Below are 15913 nucleotides of genomic sequence, written 5' to 3' on the forward strand. Positions count from 1 at the left end.
AGAATCCACCCTCCATCAGTGTCACACTGGGCTGTGTTCACACCCAGAATCCACCCTCCATCAGTGTCACACAGGGCTGTCTTCACACCCAGAATCCTCCCCACCATCAGTTTAACATGGCTGTGTTCACACCCAGAATCCACCCCAACCATCAGTGTCACACAGGGCTGTGTTCACACCCAGAATCCACCCTCCATCAGTGTCACACTGGGCTGTGTTCACACCCAGAATCCACCCCATCAGTGTCACACTGGGCTGTCTTCACACCCAGAATCCACCCTCCATCAGTGTCACACTGAGCTGTCTTCACACCCAGAATCCACCCTCCATCAGTGTCACACTGAGCTGTCTTCACACCCAGAATCCACCCCACCATCAGTGTCACACTGAGCTGTCTTCACACCCAGAATCCACCCTCCATCAGTGTCACACGGCCGTGTTCACACCCAGAATCCACCCCACCATCAGTGTCACATGGCTGTGTTCACACCCAGAATCCACCCCAACCATCAGTGTCACACAGCTGTGTTCACACCCAGAATCCACCCCATCAGTGTCACACTGGGCTGTGTTCACACCCAGAATCCACCCCAACCATCAGTGCCACACTGGGCTGTGTTCATACCCAGAATCCACCCCACCATCAGTGTCACACTGGGCTGTCTTCACACCCAGAATCCACCCCACGATCAGTGTCACACTGAGCTGTCTACACACCCAGAATCCACCCCAACCATCAGCGTCATACTGAGCTGTCTACACACCCAGAATCCACCCCAACCATCAGCGTCATACTGAGCTGTCTACACACCCGGAATCCATCCCACCATCAGTGTCACACTGGGCTGTGTTCACACCCAGAATCCACCCTCCATCAGTGTCACACGGCCGTGTTCACACCCAGAATCCACCCCACCATCAGTGTCACACAGCTGTCTTCACACCCAGACTCCACCCCAACCATCAGTGTCTCACTGGGCTGTCTTCATACCCAGAATCCACCCACCATCAGTGTCACATGGCTGTGTTCACACCCAGAATCCACCCACCATCAGTGTCACATGGCTGTGTTCACACCCAGAATCTACCCACCATCAGTGTCACACTGAGCTGTCTTTATGTTCCAGGACCCATGAACCCATGGTGTCCCCACCTGCTGAGACCCATGACTCCCTCATGTCTTCATAGCAGGATCCGCTGCCACCACGCGCCCTCAGCTCCCGGGACCGGTGTCAGGGCCGTGCATCTCACAGGCTGTGTCTGCACCATCCTCCGGGGCTGTGTGGCACTTACAGGCATTCCCTTCAGGGAACCAGCACACACCCCACCCTCCATTCCTGAGTGGACGGGGCAGGTCTAGCTGTACCCCTCTGATGACATCACTCCCACTCTGGCCCTTCTTGATGATGTCACTGCCTCTTCCTGACCTGGGTGGAGGCCCGGATGCTTGGACAGCCCCCCCCCCACGGCTCCCTGAGGACCTCCGGGCCCTTCCAGATACCACCACTGCCCCTCACCCAGCCGTCTGTTCGGTGACAGGGTCAACCCAGCAACCTCTCCTTGTCCCCAGAGCCCCACCCTGTGACCCCACGGCTCAGTGCTCACAGGCTCGGACCACCCCCCTCAGAGACCCTGGACCTGTGGGAGGGGTGGACAGCTGACAGCCCACTCGGAGCCTTCCTGTTGGCCTGGCCTGGCGCAGCGCCCGGAGAGCAGCGAGTGACCCGGCCAGTGCCTGGAGGCTCGGGGTGCTGCCTCACCTCTCCCTGACGCCACAGGGCCCCCATCACCCAGCGCACCCTCTGTACATAGCCATGCTCCAGGGCGGCCACTCCCCCACTCTCAAAGGGCTACACGCCCCCCTCCCCAGCCCCTTGGGCAAGGTGGGGGGCCTTTTCTTCCTCTCCTGGGCCGCCCGCCCCCATCCCATCTTTCCCCAGTTACTGGCACTGTGGCTCATCTTGTCCTGTTGGGAGCCTCGGGGCCCCACCACACTGAGGACCTGGGGTGCTCGCTCTGGCCTCCGGGGACCTGGGGGCCAGCCCCTGGGGGGCATTCAGGCACATGTGACCTCCCTGCCCCAGAGGAGCCAGGAGACTTGACCACGCCCAGGCCCTCGCCTGCTCAGCACCCCACCGTGCACCCGGCTTTCTCCAGCCCCGGGATTTGGGGGTCTGGGCCTTTTGGCTTTTGTATGCCCCACACCTTGCTCTCTGCGGCCTGGGCCCCAGGTATCCCGCCTCCCAGCCCCAGCCCTCATTGGCTCAGCACAGGCAGCCCGACCCAGGGCCAGGACCCCTTATCTCAAATAAGCCATAGCGCAGAGAGGTCTGGGGGGGTGGAGCCTGCCCATCCCCCCTCGACGCTTCCCGAGCTGGACCTCGCCATTGAGTCTCCCTGGTCCCCAACAGACAACACCCAAGCACACACGTGCAGGCGCGCACACACACACACACGCGAGCCCCACTGCACCTCCCTCTGACGTGGAGCCCGTGGGGGTGGGGTCGCAGAGGGGGGAAGGCAAACCGTTCAGGACCCCTCGGCAGCTCCCGCCCCCTCTCCCCGCTCCTCTCTCCAACACTGGCCCCGGTGAGGACAGAGGGAGCCGCTGCTACCTGGCACTTTCTTTCCTTTTTTTTTTTTTTTGGAATAAACGGACACTTTCCTGACCCACGGCCTCCAGGCTCACTGCAGGCAGGTCTGGGTGGGTGCGCGGGGCCCAGTCCACAGTTCGCCCCCAGGGCTGTCCGTCCGCTGCCCAGCAACAGGGGGTGGGCTGTGCTGGGCATGTCCGTTCCGGGTCTGCTGTTGCTTGCAGATTCCAGAGGGCGCCTCCCCTGACGGGCTTCGGATGCTTTGGCCGGGCGTCATCAGCGCTCCCGCAGGGAGACCTGTCTGGGGCTTCTGGGGACTGGAGGTCTGGCTGGGGCGGGCGAGGCCACTCCCCGTGTCTGCACATCCTCTTCCCTCCGTGCCCCATCGTTCCCTGTGCTGCAGACACTGTCCATGCTGGACCGGGGTCCTCCCCATGACATCATTCACCCAAGCTGCTCCTCTCACCGATCCTGCTTCCAAATACGGTCACAGCCGCGGGTCCTGGGGGGCCAGCACTTCCGTGTCTTTTTAATTTTATTCATTTATCTTAGAGGGAGAGACAGACAGGCAGGCAGACAGACAACCTCCCATCCACTGATTCACTCCCCAGATGCCCGCAAGAGCGGGAAGGGGCAGGCTGAAGCCCGGAGCTGGGAACTCAGTGCAGGCCCCCACCTGGTACAGGACCCCCGTGCTTGGGTCAGCGTCCGCCGCCTTGCAGGCTGTGCAGTAGCCAGAGCTGGGGCTGGAAGTGCAGCTGAGACTTGAACCCAGGCGCTGCACATCAGGATGCGCAGGTCCCACGCAGTGTCAGCCTTGCAGGCACCGTCCCCGCCCCCACACCGGCCGCCGGCTTCGCGGCCCTTCCGCGAGCTGACCACCAGGGTGCGCCCGAGCGCTGCTTTGCGCACCACTCAGGGGTGGACGCCCGGGAAGACCAGGGCAGTGACTGCCCGCCTGGACTGCGGCGCCCGGGGGCAGGGCTCGTGCGTTGCCCGCCGTGGTGCTCAGCGCTGCAGAGTGAGAGGCACAAACACGGGTCCTGCTCGGGAGCAGGTCCTCCACCCTCCCACGAAGCCCTCTGGCTCGGGGGTCCCTGGCAGCCACAGGGACGCCCCGGAAGCTTCTCAGAGGCCCCACTGTTTGCACTGCTGTGCTTCCGTGGCACAAGTGCCCCGTGCAGACCCAGAGCTGCCCGCCGAGCAGGCTTCCCACATTCGGCTGCTCTGTCACCTAGATGCCACGCCAGGGCGGCCCGTCACCAACCACAAGGCTGTAGGGCAGAGGGGAGGAGCTGCCGGTGGGGCGCCCGAGTCGCCCAGCGTGGAGCAACCTCCAGGGCACGCGTGTGGTCCCCGCGGCTTCCCGGGCTGTGCTGCGTCAGGGCCCTCAGGTGCATCCTCACTCGGCCAGGCCCTGCCGAGTGACTCAGCTGGGCAGGACGCCCACGTCCTGGGGCCTCCGCTCCCAACTGCTGCCATTGCTGGGAACTGAACTGTCTCCCCGGGGGTCTCCCTGGGGACCGGGGTGAAGCCACCGCCGGCACCGTCGGCATCCCATACTGGCACCGGTTTGTATCCTGACTGCTCCACTTCTGATCCAGCTCCCTGATAACACACCGGGGAAAGCAGCGGAAGATGGAGCAGGTGCTTGGGCCCCTGCACCTGCGTGGGAGACCCAGAAGAGGCTCCTGGCTCCTGGCTCCTGGCTTCAGCCCTGGCTGTTGTGGCCATTTGGGGAGCGAACCAGCAGGTGGAAGAGCGCGCGCTCTCTCTCTCTTGCTCTCTCTCTGATACTCTTCAAACACTCTCTGATACCTTTCAAACAAATATATATATATATATATATATATATATATATAGAGAGAGAGAGAGAGAGAGAGAGAGAGAGAGAGAATTACATTACGTCTCTCCACAATTCCTATGTGAAGTGCTAAGGCCTAACGTAACTGTTAAAGGAGGTGATCAAGCTTGGATTGGTCCCGAGTTGGGTGTTGATTTTGGAAAAGCATTTGAGAGAGAGACAGAGCGCTCCTCTCCACTGGCCCACTCCTCCGATGCCTGCAATGGCCAACGCCAGGAGCCATGAACTCCATCCAGGTCTCGCATGCAGGTGGCAGGCTCTCCAGGAAGCCCAGGTTCTCCAGCCAGAGCTGGCCGAGGCGCCCTTGGCCAGGGCCCCGGGAAGGCTGCCCCCCAGCAGTCAGGAGACACCGGGGATCCTGCCCTCCTCAACACTCACCTGCTGCTCTGAGCCTGGGCCAGCGGCCACGATGAGACGTGGGCACTGGCACCTACCATCCTCCCACTACCTTTGCAGGTGCTTTTCGGGAAGGTGGGGGGTCTCGGACTTTCAGTGATTTCAGACAACAGGAAGCCCACACCGACAGTCCCGGCTGCGCTGAATTCTGGGTATGGACGTGGCGTAGCCGTGTCCCACACCCCGTGTGTGTTCACTCCAGGGCGGCTGGGTCGAAGGGCAGGCGGATGCCTACTGCAGCCCGGCTAGCCTGTGCCGGCTCGCACGTGCAGCTTCCTGGTTAACCCTGTTCTGCCTCAGAGGCTAAAACCCAGAGCACCTAAGGGTGTTCTGACTGAATTCAAAGTCTCTAGAGAGGGAGGGGCAGCGCCTCCAGCCTGGTCTGGGCCAGGAGCCACAAACTCCATCCTGATCTGCCCCGTGGAGGCAGGCCCAGGCACTGCTCTCCCAGGCACATTAGCAGGTTGCTGGCTCCGAAGCCCGGGCCAGCGCTCAGGGATGGGAGACCGGGGGCCATGGCGCCGGCCCCCAGGGGATGCGTGGAATTGCGGTGCGGACGCGCTGCCGCTAGAGGGCGCCCCTCCCTCCCTGGTCCACTGCCGACTCCAGCCTTCAAGTTAGAGCGACTAAGCCCCAGAAGCCCGCGAGGCAGGTGCCCTTCCCGGGGGAGCACGCCAAGCCCTGCGTCCCAGGCACACCGGGACAGTGCGCACCCTGCTCCCTGTACTTCCGGTTGGCTTTCTGGAATGGAAGCCCCACGCGGGAGGGGACCTGGCTTCCTGTCTTGTTCTCTGATGCGTCCCAGGCTCCGAGACAGTGCCTGGCATACAGTGGGGGCTGGCGTTGTGGTGCAGCGAGGTAAGCCACCGCCGTCAATGCCAGGAGCACTGTTGAGTCCCGGCTGCTCCACTTCTGATCCCGCTCCCTGCTGTGGCCTGGGAAAGCAGTGGAAGACGGCCAAGTGCTGGGTCCCTGCACCCACGTGGGAGACCTGAATGGAGTTCCCGGCTCCTGGCTTGGGCCTGGCCCAGTGCTGGCCACTGTGCTCATTTGGGGAGTGACCCAGCAGACAGAAGTCCGCTGTCCCCCCACCCGGCCCCAACATTCTGCCTTTCAAAGAAATAAATAATCTTTTTTTAAAAAAAGGTTTATTTATTTGAAAGGCAGACTTACAAGTTACAGAGAGAGGGAGAGGGAGAGGGAGAGAGGGAGAAGAAGAGAGGGAGACAGGGAAAGGGAGAGGGGGAGAGGGAGGGGGAGAGGGGGAGGAGGGAGGGAGAGGGAGAGAGGGCTTCTATCCACTGGTTCACTCCCCAAATGGCCACAATGGCTGGAGCTGAGCTGATCCGAAGCCAGGAACCAGGAGCTTCTCCCGGTTCTCCCACGTGGGTGCAGGGCCCAGGACTTGGGCCATCTTCTACTGCTTTCCCAGGCCACAGCAGAGAGCTGGATCAGAAGTGGAGCAGCCGGGACTCGAACCGGCGCCCACATGGGATGTCAGCACTGTAGGCAACGGCTTTACCCGCTACACCACAGCGCCAGCCCCGCTCTTTACCTGCTACGCCACAGTGCTGGCCCCAACAAATAATCTTTAAAAAAAAATGAAGTGCTCAGCTGTGTCCAAGAACAAGGCACAAAGACACACTCTGCTCTCCACAGCACCCAGCCTCAGCACGGGTGGGAAGGTGCTCGGAGTGCCCCCACCCGGGAGCTGCAGCCGCCGATGGAGCCAACTGCTGGGCATAGCTGCCCCCGTGTGTGCCGGGAAGGGGGGCTGGGTAGCGCCTCCAGCCTGGACGCGCTGTGCCCGCCGACTGCCGCAGCTCCTCTCCGAGCGCGGGCTTCTCTTCTGATGGGACACAGGTGCATGCGAGGAGCAAGAACGCAAGCTGGGGGACAACTGACGCTTCGCTGAAGACAGGCAGCACCGCATCCCACGGGGGCACCGGTCACACCCCGGCTGCTCCACTTCCGATCCAGCTCTCTGCTGAGCCTGGGAAAGCAGTGGAGGATGGCCCACGTCCTGGGGCCCCTGCGCCCGCGTGGGAGACCCGGAGGAAGCTCCTGGCTCCTGGCTTCAGATTGGCTCAGCTCTGGCTGTTGAAGCCACCTCTCTGTCTTTCTCTTTCTGCCTCTGTAATTCTGCCTTTCTTCTTTTTCTTTTTTTAATATTTATTTATTTGAAAGGCAGAGTTAGAGAGAGAGAGAGAGGTCTTCCATCCGCTGGTTCACTCCCCAGATGGCCACAACAGCTGGAGCTGCACTGATCCGGAGCCTGGAGCCAGGAGCTTCCTCCAGGTCTCCCACGCGGGTGCAGGGGCCCCAGCACTTGGGCCATCCTCTACTGCCTTCCCAGGCCACAGCAGAGAGCTGGATCAGAAGAGGAGCAGCCGGGACTCAAACTGGCGCCCCTATGGGATGCCAGCACTGCAGGCAGCAGCTTTGCCCACTACACCATAGAGCCGGCCCCTGTAACTCTGCCTTTCAAATAAATAAATCTTTAAAAAAATGTGAATTCCTGGGTCACCATAATTTAGCCAAGGAAGGGCACCCCTTTCCCACTTCCTCCACTCCTGCAGACTCCACCTGCCCAAAGGACCGAGGCTGCCCCGTGCCCAGACCTGCCCCCTTCTCTCTGCAGGCCGCCACCCCTGCCCACAGCAAACTTGACGCAGGTCTGCAGTGCAGGCCCCATGAGTGCCAGGCGCAGCCACACCCCCCCAGCAACACCGCTCAGCGCCTCCTAGGGCTCCCCCGGCGAGGCAGAGCCTGGCCACCGGCCTTCTGCGTTCTTCCCTCAAGCCCGTCTCTCCCCTGCCCTCCCCTCTCTCCCCTCCCATCTTTTCTAAGTTCTTTCCACCACAGTAAATTTTTAAAAATTCTTTTAAAGAATGGCAGCTTTATTGAGAGTGATTCACGAAGACCTGAATTCCTGCACTCACGGTGCAGTCCTGTGGCTTCCAGCGCATCCACCGCTGTGCAACCCTCTGGGCTTCAGAATGTCCCCCAGGCCCCGAACGGTAACCCATGTCCGTCAGTTAGCACCTTCCCGGGCCTGGCCATGAAGCCACGGGCCCGTGCGCGGCGCGACTGGCACACAATCCTCCAGGCTCCTCCAAGTCGCAGCGGCGCCCATCACTGCCTCCTGCCTCCCGCGTGTGGACGGGCCACAGGCAGTGCACCACAGCGGCTGGCGCCTGAGGGATGGGACCATCCGCACGGGACCTGGCATGGACGGGTGGCTCTGGGGTCCAGCCTGGGAGTGGCCCTGTCAGTCACGCGCTCACGGTGCTGATGCAGCCCCTAGTGATGGCCAGCAAGCACGGGGAAAGGTGGTCAGGTCATCAGCCGAAGGGAAATTCAAACCCAGGCCAGCTGAGGCATGCACACCAGGGTGGCCATCTTCAAAAAGGCAGTCAGGGGGCCTGAGCTGCGGGCGGTGGTTCTGTCGCTACCAGAGCGCAGCACCCGGATCAGTGCTGGTTTGAGCCCCAGCTACTCCACTTCCAGTCCAGCTCCCTACCGACGCGCCCGGGGAGCAGGAATGACGGCCCAGGTACCCGAGGTCCTGCCACCACGCACGGGACCTGGAGTCCCTGGCCTGGCCCCGGCTGCTACTGGTATTTGTGGAGTGAATCAGAAGATAGAAGACTGATCCCTCTCTCTGCCTTTCAAATAAAAAATAATATATATATTTGCAAACGGCACGCCAGACCAAGGGCCAGTGTCGGTGCACCCAGGTACTTCCTTCGGCCCACGCAGGGCCTAAGTCACACCCACAGGTCCACAGTCCAACATGACTGACGGGGGTGGGGGCGGACTCCTGATGCCACGGCAAGGAATGTCGGACACACAGCCCCCCCGCCCCCTCCCGCCCCGGGAACAAACAACCGGAGTTCCCTCTGCGTGGCCCAGACGTGAGGCACTCGGAGCGCAACACCCGCCCGCCCCGAGCGCTCTGCCCGGGTCCGGCTCCGACACTCAGTGACGGGCGCGCGCAGCCACAGGCGTGCCAGCCCTGTTCTATTTTAATTTACGAACACTTCCTCAAGGACTGCAGGGCCCCCACCTGCGGTTAGCAGGCCTGTCGCCGGGGCTTGTGTGGCAGACACCACGCCTGAGTCCAATCCAGACGGGTGTCCCGTAGAGGGGGCGGCAGCCTGACTCACTGCTGCCACGAATCCCATCTCATTTTTACGGCCATCGGTCACCGTGACGGCCAGCACCCGGCCTCAGGATGCCCAGGGCCTGAAGCCCTCCGCTCGGCTGCTTAGAAGCCCGGGGTCCCTTGCTCCCTGGCAGTCAACAGAAGGCGCAGTTCCCCCACTGGGTGCTACAAGGAACCAGGCACACAACCTCCGGCCACCAGACCAAACGACCCAGAAGCTGGGCCAGTGGCCTCGGGCCCCGCCTCCGTCCCCACAGCCACAAGCGTTCCTCCAACAAGGACGCAGCCGGGAGAGAAAAGACACGTCACCACAGTTAACGTAACACCATCAATATTCTAGGGACACCCTGCGGCTTTAACACGGGGGACCGAGTTCTAGTTTTGTGTGGGGGTCTCTGACAGTGACGCGTAAGCAGCTCCCTGAGGTCGGCCACGTGGCCACACCCGACCCTGCTCCCCAGACTCCCTGCACAGCCCTTCCTCGCTGCCTCCTCCTTGCAGAACACCAGGCACTTCACTGGGGACAGAAGCTCCTCGCTCTCAGGACCCGAGGCTGTGGCACGGCAGGTTGGGCCGCTGTCTGCGCACCAGCCGCCCACAGCAGACTGCTCTGTCTTTACATTTTTCAAAGATTTATTTACTTATTTGAAAGGCAGAGTTAGGGGGAGGGAGGGAGAGGGAGGGGGAGGGGGAGAGGGAGAGAGAGAGAGAGCAAGAGAGAGTGAGAGAGAGCGAGAGAGAGCGAGAGAGAGCGAGAGAGAGAGAGACTTCCACCTCCCCAAATGGCTGCAATGGCTGAAGCTCGGCCGGAACTTGAACCGGCGCCCACGTGGGACGCCAGTGTTGCAGGCAGCAGCTTGACCACTAGCCCACGGCACGGCGCCAGTGCCCTTTCAGGCGCCGCTGCCCACTTCCAATCCAGCTCCCTGCCAACGCACCTGGAACAGCAGCAGACGATGGCCCGAGTGCTTGGACCCCTGTAACCCATACCCACGTGGGAGACCCAGGTGGGACCCCCATCACCTGTACCCATGTGGGAGACCCATCACCTGTACCCATGTGGGAGACCCAGGTGGGACCCCCATCACCTGTACCATGTGGGAGACCCAGGTGGGACCCCCCATCACCTGTACCCATGTGGGAGACCCAGGTGGGACCCCCCATCACCTGTACCATGTGGGAGACCCAGGTGGGACTCCCATCACCTGTACCATGTGGGAGACCCAGGTGGGACCCCCCATCACCTGTACCATGTGGGAGACCCAGGTGGGACCCCCCATCACCTGTACCATGTGGGAGACCCAGGTGGGACCCCCATCACCTGTACCATGTGGGAGACCCAGGTGGGACCCCCCATCACCTGTACCATGTGGGAGACCCATCACCTGTACCCATGTGGGAGACCCAGGTGGGACCCCCATCACCCATACCCACGTGGGAGACCCAGGTGGGACCCCCATCACCTGTACCATGTGGGAGACCCAGGTGGGACCCCCCATCACCTGTACCATGTGGGAGACCCATCACCTGTACCCATGTGGGAGACCCAGGTGGGACCCCCATCACCTGTACCATGTGGGAGACCCAGGTGGGACCCCCCATCACCTGTACCCATGTGGGAGACCCAGGTGGGACCCCCCATCACCTGTACCATGTGGGAGACCCAGGTGGGACTCCCATCACCTGTACCATGTGGGAGACCCAGGTGGGACCCCCCATCACCTGTACCATGTGGGAGACCCAGGTGGGACCCCCCATCACCTGTACCATGTGGGAGACCCAGGTGGGACCCCCATCACCTGTACCATGTGGGAGACCCAGGTGGGACCCCCCATCACCTGTACCATGTGGGAGACCCATCACCTGTACCCATGTGGGAGACCCAGGTGGGACCCCCATCACCCGTACCCATGTGGGAGACCCAGGTGGGACCCCCATCACCTGTACCATGTGGGAGACCCAGGTGGGACCCCCCATCACCTGTACCATGTGGGAGACCCAGGTGGGACCCCCATCACCCGTACCCATGTGGGAGACCCAGGTGGGACCCCCATCACCTGTACCATGTGGGAGACCCAGGTGGGACCCCCCATCACCTGTACCCAGGTGGGACCCCCATCACCTGTACCCATGTGGCTCCCAGCTTCACCCACTCGCATCATTTTGAGGGGCTAACCAGCAGATGGAAGATCTCTGTATCACTTTGCCTTTCAAATAAATCTTTAAAAAAATAGATACATAGGGACCGGTGCTGTGGCATAGCGGGTAAAGCCACCGCCTACGGTGCCGGCATCTCATATGGACACCAGTTCGAGTCCTGGCTGCTCCACTTCTGATCCAGCTCTCTGCTGTGGCCTGGGAAAGCAGTGGGGGATGGCCCGAGTCCTTGGGCCCCTGCATCCGCGTGGGAGACCTGGAGGAAGCTCCTGGCTCCTGACTTCAGATTGTGCAGCTCCAGCCATTGCCGCCATCTGGGGAGTGAACCAGCGGATAGAAGACCTCTCTCTCTCTCTCTCTCTGTGTCTTTCAAACAAATAAATAAATCTTTTTTAAAAAAATTAAATAAACAAAACGGCTGGTCAGAGCTATCCCTTCAGCCCAAGGGTCCTCTCCTGTGCTAGTCTTCTGGGTGTTGGCATCTCCTACAATCCCTAAACAGCAGCAGGCTGTCCAGCAGCTAAACCCGAGGAGCCACGTGCCCACGCTGTCACGGCCTGGACACGGGAGCAGAACCTTACAAGCCGCAGCCTTGGCGTGGGCCTCACCCATCGGCGGCAGAACTGCGAGAACACAGCCACCTCGCCGCACCCTGGCGCCGGCGCCTCCTGCACCTGCTCCGCTCTCCCTCCTCCGTCTTCCGGAGGGTCGTGGGAGCCACACAGATGTCTGGAGCCAGGGGTGGCCTGTCCACACCTGGTGAGGACTGGCAGGGCACTAGCGTTGCCGCCACAGCGGGGCCAGGTCCAGGGCAGGCTGCAGTATCTGGGAGTGGTCCAGGTGGCTAATCCTCCCCTGTGCACTTACGGGCAACGCACACGCCTCCCCGCAGCCGTTGGGGGGCGTCCCCCCCTCACGCAGCCTTCCAGTGTGGAGGCCAGCCCGCGCCACGCCTTCAGTCTGGCCTCCTGCCGTGCCCAGCGGTGGGGCACAGCCCGTAACGCCTGTCTCCTCTGCTCCCCGACCTGAGCAAACGTGAAGAAGGGAGCTCCACACAAGACCTGGGATGGGGCGGCGGGTCAGGCAGCTTCTTGCGATGCCAGTAGCCCCCGTCGGAGCGCCACTTCAAGACCCTGCTGCTCCTTTCTGGATCCAGCCCCACGCCAATGCACCTGGGCAGGCAGCGGAGCGGCCCACGAGGGAGGCTGGGAGGGAGCTCCTGGCTCCGGCCTGGCCCACACCTGCCAGCTGCAGTCACTTGGGAGTGAACCAGCAGATGGAAGATCTCCCCCTCTCTGCTGCTGTCTTGCAAATAAATATTTCCAGAAAAAAATAAATAAAAGAGCTGGAAGAGGCGTGCGGTGTGGTCGTTGGGTCCCTACAGCCGCATCAGTGCCTGGGTTCAACCCTGGCTCCCCCGCTGCCGATCCAGCTCCCTGCTAACGCACACACTGGGAGGCAGCAGATGACGGCTCCCACGTGTGACCTGGATGGCGTTCCCGGCTCCCGGCTGCAGCCTGGCCCAGCCCCAGCTGTTGCAGGCATTTGCAGGAGGAACCAGCAGATGGGAGACGTGTTTCTCTCTGTTCTCTACAGGACAGTGGAAGAGGCGGGGTTAGCCTTGTCCAAGCTACGAGGGAGCTGGGGCTGGGACCCGGCTTACAACATCCAGTACAGCGCTCCAGGGGCAGCCCCGCGGGCCTGGCGCTGGGCTGTCCCACGCGGCAGGAAGCCCAGGGGCAGCCCCGTGGGCCTGGCGCTGGGCTGTCCCACGCGGCATGAAGTCCAGAGGCAGCCCCGCGGGCCTGGTGCTGGGCTGTCCCACGCGGCAGGAAGTCCAGGGGCAGCCCCGCGGGCCTGGCGCTGGGCTGTCCCACATGGCACTGTCTCCTGACAGCATTTGCACTTGGGGTCCTGGGTCTCCAGATGATGTCGCTGTTGCTTAGCCTTCGCCGTCTGCCTCCCTCGTGGTCATCCTTGACCTCTCTCTGCCTCGCCCACTGCAGCCCAGGTCCCAGCCACACCCGTCCCTTCTGTGGGTGATTCCAACAGCTGCTTCCACTCAGCCATCAGGGACGCGGAGACGCCGAGCAAGCCCTGACCCGACACACACACCCAGCTCCAAACCCGCCGCGGCTCCCGACTCCCTCGGCGTCCTACCTGTAGCCCAGAAGGCCCAGAAGACCCCTTCTCCCACCCTGTTGCAGTCGCACACGCCACCAGCTCACACCTCAGCCCAGCTGTCCTGAGACCACTCCGCCCTTCTGATAAGCACAGCTGACCCCCTGCGAGCCGGAGCTGACACCAGTGCCCGGGAGGCCTCCCTGACCACACGCCCTGCCCCCGCCCCTGCCGTCCACCGCACGGATGGACTACTTCCTGACACACTGCTCCTGTCTGCCCCACCACAGCCAGCCCTGCGGCGTCCATGTGCTGTCTGGCGTACCCCAAGCACCAGGTCACCGCCCGGCACGGCGTCACCGCCGGTGCTAAGGGCCTGTTGAAAGAACACCTCCATCTGCTGGATCCTGAGGGCTGCGACACCTGCCCTCCGTCCCCATCTTCTAGGCAGGGAGGCAAAGGTCAAAGAACAGAACGTGGGAAAGGAGGCGAGGGGAATGGCTTTGTCGGGAGGGACCTCGGAGGAGGACAAGGGCGGAACACAGCCAGGCCCAGGGACCCCGCGCTCCACGTCGTCAGGCGAGGGACAGGCTGAGACCAGCAGCACGGGGACGGGTGCCCAGGGCACACCCAAGAGATGAGCCAACGGCTTCCAGGCCTAGGGGATTTGGGACTCATTTTCCAAAATGCAGTGGGGAGGAGCCAGCGCTGTGGTACAGCCGGTAAAGCTGCCGCCTGCAGCGCAGGCATCCCACATGGACGCCAGTTCAGGTCCCGGCTGCTCCACTTCGATCCAGCTCTCTGCTATGCCCTGGGAAGGCAGTGGAGGATGGCCCAAGACTGGGCCCCTGCACCCGCGAGGGAGACCTGGGAGAAGCTCCTGGCTCCTGATCGGTGCAGCTCCGGCCATTGCGGCCAATTGGGGAGTGAGCCAGCAGATGGAAGACCTCTCTCTCTGCCTCTCTGTAACTCTGCCTTTCAAATAATTAAATCTTAAAAAAATAAAAAAGCAGTGGGGGCGTAGGGCTCGTGAAGGGATCTGAGCGGGTGGGGCCTGTGAGATTTGTCCTTCAAAGCAGGGAGCCTCCTCGGAAGCTGCAGCAGAGCTGACTGCGCGGGCGGGCAGAGGCGGGGATGCAGAGTCGGAGACCGCGGGGGCGGGAGCGGAAGTGCACAGCCCGGATTCAGGGTGCGAGTGACCCCTCCCTCCCCAGGCCCAACCTACACCTGCTCCTGCGCCCTCACCCGCACTGCCGCTGAAGTAGGCTGGAATACAGATAAGATCGATTAGGTTTGTGGGCTGGAAGACCACGCCTTCACCACGCCCCTGTGTGACCTCACGCCCCTACCTGGCCACACCTGGTGCCCATAGCCCATCAGGTGAATTAACCACTCCCCTTTGGAAGTGGGTTAAAAGCCCGGGACATGGTGTGTCCTGCTCTTCTCTTCTGCCCTGGCCTCTGGCCAGGAGGGCGCTGGCTGCAGCCCTGCACGTCCAGGGTGCGTGGCCTTCGGCCGCCCGGCCTAGGTTTGCTGGCCTAGATGCCCCTCCACGTGGACGGCTCCTGGTGCTCGTATGAACCCAGATTTGCCCCTCTCTCTCAGATAACGCTCTCTCTCCTATGCATCTTTCTCACTAAATAAAAGCCTGAGATGTGCCATGCTGCCTCGTTTACCCGTGCCGGTACTTAGGACTCCTTTCTAAATACTAGGCAGGAACCTCTCGGGCTTATTAATATTGGGGATTTATTAATAAGCATATGGTGATATCCTATGGCACCCCAAATTCCGGTAACATGTGACATCCCAGATGGCATTCTGGGGAACTCTAAGGGGCCCCATTTTGGTATAGATTTTAGGGGCTCATCTCCCATACCACCAGGCCTGCTTCACCCACAGAACACACCGCTCACCACATCCAGGGGCCCCGCCACGACCCCAGACCCCAGCCTCCTCAGGGTTCCGGGGTGGCCCTGGGACCCCCTCCCCCGGTCTTTCCCAAAATGCTTTTCCCGCGGCTCCTTAGAGGCCAGGGCACGCCGGCGACCCCTCCCCACTCCCACCGGGGCGAGGGTGTGAGCGCCCGCAGAGCGTGGTCATCCCCGCGGAACGCCCGCAGCACGGTGCGTGCACATGGCAGGTGCAGCAGGTGTCCGCCGGCCCACCGGGCGCTCCCGCCCCGGCCCGCTGTGCTCCGGTGGGTTCCTGAGGGGGTCCAGTTTAACGGCCAGCTCCGCCTCTCCGGGCCGGACCTCCGGCTTCCTCGCCTGTCAGACGGGCTAACCCGACAGCCGGGCCCCGCCAACCTCGACCCGCTGCCCCCACGAGCGCACGGGGCCACGCGGGGCCTCAAGGCCGCCCCCTCGCCTGGCGTCTCCGGCCACGGACACCCGCGTCCGCACACGACGCCCTTCCCAGACTCCTGACCGGGAAGGGGCGTCCCGGAAGAGGCCAGGAGCCGCCTGTCCGTCACAGGTAGAGCCACGCCCCGCGCCTCCCTTCCTTCCCGGGCATCCCCAGGGCTCCCCGGCCGCACGCGCAAGCAGGCCCCGCGTCCTCGCCGAGGCCAGGCGAGGGTCAGGGGCCACACCCCAGAGGGCCGGCCGGCGAAGC

The 15913-nt window shown here is 62.4% G+C and overlaps 1 protein-coding gene across 1 annotated transcript in view; it reads right to left on the bottom strand.

The window, feature by feature from the left end:
- The window catches only part of ZNF865 (zinc finger protein 865), a 162996-nt gene that overhangs the window by 146102 nt on the left and 981 nt on the right, over window positions 1-15913 (bottom strand). The gene's annotated exons all lie outside the window — the stretch shown is intronic.

Source organism: Oryctolagus cuniculus, chromosome 18 (genome assembly GCF_051225735.1).
Source record: "Oryctolagus cuniculus isolate XC-2025 breed Fujian yellow rabbit chromosome 18, ASM5122573v1, whole genome shotgun sequence".
In the NCBI taxonomy this organism is placed as follows: Eukaryota; Metazoa; Chordata; class Mammalia; order Lagomorpha; family Leporidae; genus Oryctolagus; species Oryctolagus cuniculus.